At 39.7% G+C, this 6,302-nt stretch overlaps 1 protein-coding gene across 7 annotated transcripts in view; it reads right to left on the reverse strand.

The window, feature by feature from the left end:
* Mid1 (midline 1) overlaps positions 1-6,302 on the reverse strand; it is a 354,023-nt gene that overhangs the window by 99,471 nt on the left and 248,250 nt on the right. The gene's annotated exons all lie outside the window — the stretch shown is intronic.

The raw sequence follows: 6,302 nt of genomic DNA on the forward strand, positions 1-6,302 counted from the left end.
TGATATGCCAAAATGTGATAGCCATGGTGCATACACAAACACCAGCTTCTCTTTCCTAGGAAACAACTGCAGGTGAGTCCATCTGGAACATAAAAAATCAGCTCGCCCCCATGGTCTTCAAAATGGTGTGCATTTTTAAGGACATTTCTTTCTATCCACCACTCACTGCTTCTTAAAAGTTCATTTTACTACTTAGCTTAGTTTAGGAAGAAGAACAAATCAAAGTTTCCACTCAGCTTTTGGAATTAGGCAATTTCCATATATTAATACCATATCATTCCCTTGAGGATTGTTCAAAGTTTCCCATGTCAGCTAGAAGCACAAATCAACCCTGTAACCACTGAGTAATTTATGATAGTGTCAAGATAGCCATGACTGGATTACTCCAATGAAGTCTTGACTGTTAACGGTAAAAGTGCTGATGATATAATACCTCAGGTTCATCCAGTGCTTACTATGTGCCAATCACTATGCTGGGCACTTTACAAGCATTTTCCTTTTTGATGAGAAACACAAAACGCATTCTCCTCTGTTAGTTTGAAAGGCCATGTCTCATGTATATGTGAAGGCCTTGAATGGCCTGCCCCAAAGTCCGGAACATAATGGAAGTACGTTTTAAGCAGATTTAACAAATGCAGTTATACCAGATGTTCCCAGAAGGCACCCCTCACATACATAAAGAATCACTGTGAAAAAATTAACCAGACTTTCTAAGGCTAACTTATGATTTTCCAGTGATATAGAATGAAAGAGAATTTTGATTATTACAGTCTGAAACTATGATGTAGTTCATGCATCAGCAAATCATACCAGGATTAAATTTGTAACTGGCCCAAATGAATGCTTTCATTTCCAAAGTTTTCAACATAAATTCAAATGCTATGTGTAAACGGATACTCCTGATAGATCTGCTCATTTTATATATTTAGATAAAATGATCTCTTTAACACTTCAAGAAAATATATGCTAATTATGAAATTAGGATTACTGCACTAACCCTCCTTTGCCCTGAGGCCATCTGGGTTCAACCATATGAACCTAGCACTGGGTGTGTGAGATCTGGCTCTTCAAGATTAATTCAATCTCTGCCGACTCAATTGTAGAAAATATCATGGAGACCTCTTCAAAGTAACTTTTTTGGTGGTGCTGGAGTTTGAATCCAGGACTTTTGTTTTCTTTGAGACAGTGTTCTACTAAGTTTCTAAATTGTCCCGGGCTGGGCTTGAAATCATGAGCCTCCTGCCTAAGCCTCCAAGCCTCCAAAAGTGCTGGGATTTAACATGTAGGAAGGCAATATCTTACTCCCATGACAGTGGCCTATAGCTAGGGTAGGTGTGTGTTCAAATTCACTGCACTTATTTCTGAAAACCTCCAAAGAAATCTCAAACAATGCACTCAAAGGCAAAGCTGTCTGTGTTGGCACTGTTTACTGCAATAGAAAGAACTGGAAGAAATGCAGAACACAGCAGTGGGGAACTGCGCTAGTCCTAGTTCAGAGTCACAACCTCTCTAGGTGACTTGGGGCAACTCTGTTAAACACTCTCGCTGCAGGGGGAACAACAGTGCTCCCGTGTTGCTCCTGGCTGTAGCTTATTTCTGTGGTCTGCAGTAGGTGTGCAAGGCTGGTACAGCCTTCTTATTGAGACTCAAAAGCCAGAAGAAATAGACACATGTCACCATGCTGTTTAGCTGTGCTAAGAATGCAGGAAAACAATGGCATTTGTGCCTGAATCCAATAGCCAATAGCAGTGACCCCCACCTAGTCTTCCTCTGCCTTCAGGTGCGAAACTTTGGATGTCATATTTTTATACATTTCTATTGACAGAGTGAGGGTTTTTGACCTGTGACACTATCTCCATTTGCCTATTAAAACAGAGGCCACAGCTAGGTATGGTGAGATATGCCTGAATTCCAAGCTACTCAGGAGGCTGAGGCAGGAGGATCCCAAATTTGACACCAGCCTGGACAACTTAGTGAGACCCTGTCTCAAAATTTAAAAAGTAGCGCAGTGTACAGGCCCTCAGCTCAGTCCCTAGTACCAAAAAAACAAAACAAAACAAACAAACAAAAAACTGATTAACCAACTACGAAAAGAGCTCTATAGGAATGTGAATGCCACTTTTCCTTTTATTTCTTCTGTGAACACAGTAAGCCTACCTATTCTGATATCTTCATCTGACCTTTTTTTTCAGAAAATATACACTGCACTAGGCCCTCTCTCAGGAGGAAAATTATACCATTGTTACCTTACAGACAAGAGGGGCAATGCCCCAAATGTAATTTGGCACTCAAAATCTTTCAAAATCTTCCCTCGAGGTGACTCTTCCAACCTTTGCTCTCTGAGTCGCTCAGCCAGCACCCTACATTCTAGCCAGCATTGTCTACAGTCCCCAGGCTGCCTTGCCCAGCACTGCCAACAGGTCTCTGCTGGCCTCTCACACTCATGGAATGCCTGACTCTGCTTCTTTGATGCATAATCCACTAAATCTGTCAAGGCAGCTTAAATCTCACCACCCTGAAGCCAGGTTTATTCTCTCCTCAAAACCAGTCATCTCTTCCCTCTCTGAATCCCCAAACACTTGTCTAACTCATCAATTCTGCACACACCCATCAACAAGTGTTTATTCGTTGTCGTGCCTCTGCCCTTGGCCAGGTGCTTTGGACCTAAAACTACAAAATTCATTAAAATAACAATGTTACTTATCTCACACACAAACAATGCAAGCCGTGACTTTAAAAATATCTGGCAGCCAGTCTACTGCCAAAGTCCACACATGTAACCATTCCACAGTGTGCCTCCCGGTTTCTAGCAGGAGTTCTTACACACACCGCAGGCTTCCTTGAGCCAGGCCTTGCTGAGGGTTTACAGGAAGCACTGTTTTGCTCTCTCAAGTTGCTGTGAAAGTAAGTACAGTACATAATTAGCTCTGTTTTATGGGCGAGGAGAATGCAGCACGGGAACATTAAGCAACGTGCCCAACTATTCCATTTGTTTGCACAGCCCCATGATTAAGAGGTGCCTTGTGTACTTGCCTGTGCATTTTCCGGGACTCCCTGAGCTTACCAGAAACGATTCCAATCATAATAAACAATCAGACAATAATACAGAGCTCTCTGCAAGTGAAGGAGGGAAGAGGCGACAGGGGCATTGAAGGGAAAGGTGAGGACAGGGAAAGGAAGTGGCCTGGAGCTTCCCATTAAAAATATATCCTTACAGATGTTTCCTCTTTATTCCATCGATCATAAATGAGTTTTGTGCCAAACTAACAAAATCAATACATAGGTTTAATGCATTTTCCAAATATTTAGAAACTATCTTTACCACCCATATTATACAAACAAACTTTCCCAGCCAGCCTCATAATCGGCACAGTAAAAACCCGCTTTTGACCTTCAATTTTGCCTCATTTTAAGCTGCTGTGTTGAAAATGAAGGGCAAAGGAAGGTTAATTTTTCTCAGTGGGTATATTTTTATAGGTGTAACTAGAGAAAAGAAACAAGAGCTCCAACCAGGAACAGAAAAAGAGGAATTACTGCACTCTAATTCCTTGAAAACTCTGGAATACGTTACATTGCCTTCTATGGTATGTGGTTCACAAGTCAAATTTTTAATCCAAGTTTGAAAGACTGAAAGGAATCTTAAAATTCAATGAAAATGATCTACAAAAAAGGTCCCTGTTATGATATGCTCCATTGAGAGACTTCACATTTGGCAAAAAGACTTTCTTTTTGTCTTAAAATAGAATTCAGAAAATGGTAGTTTAATTTTTTCTCTTTGTTTCAATATTTCAAGAGTGCTTCTCCACTCAGTCTCTGGAAGCATTTAATTACTAACATGCTGCTATTTTAGATAATGTAGAAGATTTTCTTTGCATGAATTCTAATGTTAAAATTTCTATGTCTTTTTCTTCTTTCATGCTAAGGAAAAGACTGAAATGTACAAACGATGCTCTATTTCTTTACATAAACACACACATTCTTTGTATCTTTTCTTTTTTCTTTGGTACCAGGATCAAACTCAGGACCTTGTGCTTGCGAGGCAGGCGGCGGCACCACTGGGCTAAATCCCTGGCCCTCACACACACTCTTATACAGAGGTCTGATAGGACTTAAAAACGTTCCCTAAAATTTCGTGTTATTGAAGAAAATAAGTATTGTTCATAATCATTGCTGAAACCCCCTCTTCATAAAATGGACTTTCACTAACAGAAGGATCGCTACATTTTCAAGCAGAAGACACCTGGATCATTATAGAGCCAAACAAGTAAAGTAAATCTATCATCTTGCCAAGGAAAGCATCCTCAAAATTCTCCGTGCTGTATTATGTTCCCATGTCATCACAAATCTACATTTACATATATGAGATCGTAAACTTACAGAAAAATAAATGTGCTGCACATACTTACTTTTTAAGATCAAAGTAATAATTAACAAATACACACTTGCTTGGTTTTGATCCTTTCAGTATGTTATTAGCGCCTTCAAAAATCAGCACTTAGATTATACTTAGGTTTTAAAAAAGACAAGGCAGTACATACATTCATAAATATGTGATAACTAAAACCTCATAAACATTCAAATGTCCTATATTTTTCTGACTTGTATTCTAACACAAGTGACATGTTTCAGATGCTCATAAACATATTTTGTTGAATGGCTATAAACGTGTTTTGGGGCACTGGATCCTGCTTATATACTCATATTGCTGTAATTAGAAAATAAAATGTATTACATCATTAAGTGTCAGGCCCTCCCTATGACAGTACCAAGGACCGATCACCCACTGGCTTGATTAGACAAGTATACAGGGCTCATGATTGAAGAGTTTCATTTTCATCATAAAAGGGGCTAGAGCATTACAGTTTCTCCTCATAAATGTGAAGTTGTTAGGTAAATAATTAATAACTCCGCTGTGACAATGCACACGTAATGAGCAACTTGATTACCAGATTTAAACACCAAGCCTGGGAACTGCTGAATATGAAATATAATTATGGTTGTGGTGTGTTAACAAACAATCATTAAAAGGTAGTGTTAATCTAATCAAATAAACGTTTTTTTGATAAAGGAAATAATCTGGCATGTTTACAATTGGAAAACAAAGATCAAACATCTCTGTTCAATCATCCTGAACATCCATACTTCCCAACACATGAGGTTAGAAAAGACTGCCTTGGTTTGTAAAAACTGAGAGCCACATTGATTTTTGAAGAATTGACTTTTGAGCCGCACAATTCGTGCCTGCGTGGTCTTTGCTATTATTAACTCTGGTGATACTTTTCTGTTACCACTGTGCACTATGCCAAAAAAAAAAAACAAGTCATCTCACTCTTCTCTTGTCTGTGGCACCTTAATCTTTCCACTTAGCTTCCTTTACGTGGCTTAAAGGTGGATTCGCATCAGTTGCTCTCTGGACACTGGACGTGAGGCCTGTATCACAGGTGCTATGCTTCTGCTGCCCAAACGACGCAGGAAGCAGGGATTCGCCTTGGCAGGTCAAATTCCCTCAGCATGTCAAGAAACAGCAAAGCTGAGTCCCAGATGGACTCTGATAATCCCAGTGTCACAAAATAAACTGTGTGACAGCCACCCATTAGGGCTCAGGAGAAGTGACTGGAGCCATTTGTAATGGTGACACTGTCCTCGGAGTGATAATATTCTCTGGCTCATGTGATTCAGTTTGTTTGCTCAACAACTTCGTATGTGTTTTTCCTGAGAGGAAGAACTTCAGTATATATTTACTTAGAGCTTTTAATTTATACTTCCTTTCCTTTTAATTGGTGTCTTGTGACCTAAAATTAGCTGGTGAACAGACTATCTCACTCAAACTCTCTCAGCTGAGTTGGCAATAATTAGCCCCACCATCGCCTGAAATTGAGCAGACATCTGGAGACAGCGTTTTATTTCTTCCCTGGTGCTTTCTAGCCATATGTAGAGAGTGATTTCTTGTATTTGACATATAGTCATATTAATTATTACCCCCAAGCTGGAATTAGGTTAATCATTTCATGTTAAAAGAGAAGTTCAAACAGCCTTGCCTGAAACCTCACTGAATAAAAAGCCTACACAAGAAGAAATTCTTTCACAAAACCCAAATTGTCAGAGCACTGCAGTTCCCCCAGTAAGCCTGGTATCACGGAGACAAGGAAGAAAAGGTCACGTGGCCTCTAAAATTCCACATTTGCTGCATACATTTGCTATAGACATTCCTCTGTCCATTCTTTTGTTTGTGTGGTAACAAGATACAGCTACCAAGAGACTGAATTAGTTTGTCCAGATGAGTGAGGAAAATATGCCCACAG

The sequence above is a fragment of the Fukomys damarensis genome, unplaced genomic scaffold (genome assembly GCF_012274545.1).
Source record: "Fukomys damarensis isolate Sample0158 unplaced genomic scaffold, DMR_v1.0_HiC HiC_scaffold_39, whole genome shotgun sequence".
NCBI classification, from domain to species: domain Eukaryota; kingdom Metazoa; phylum Chordata; class Mammalia; order Rodentia; family Bathyergidae; genus Fukomys; species Fukomys damarensis.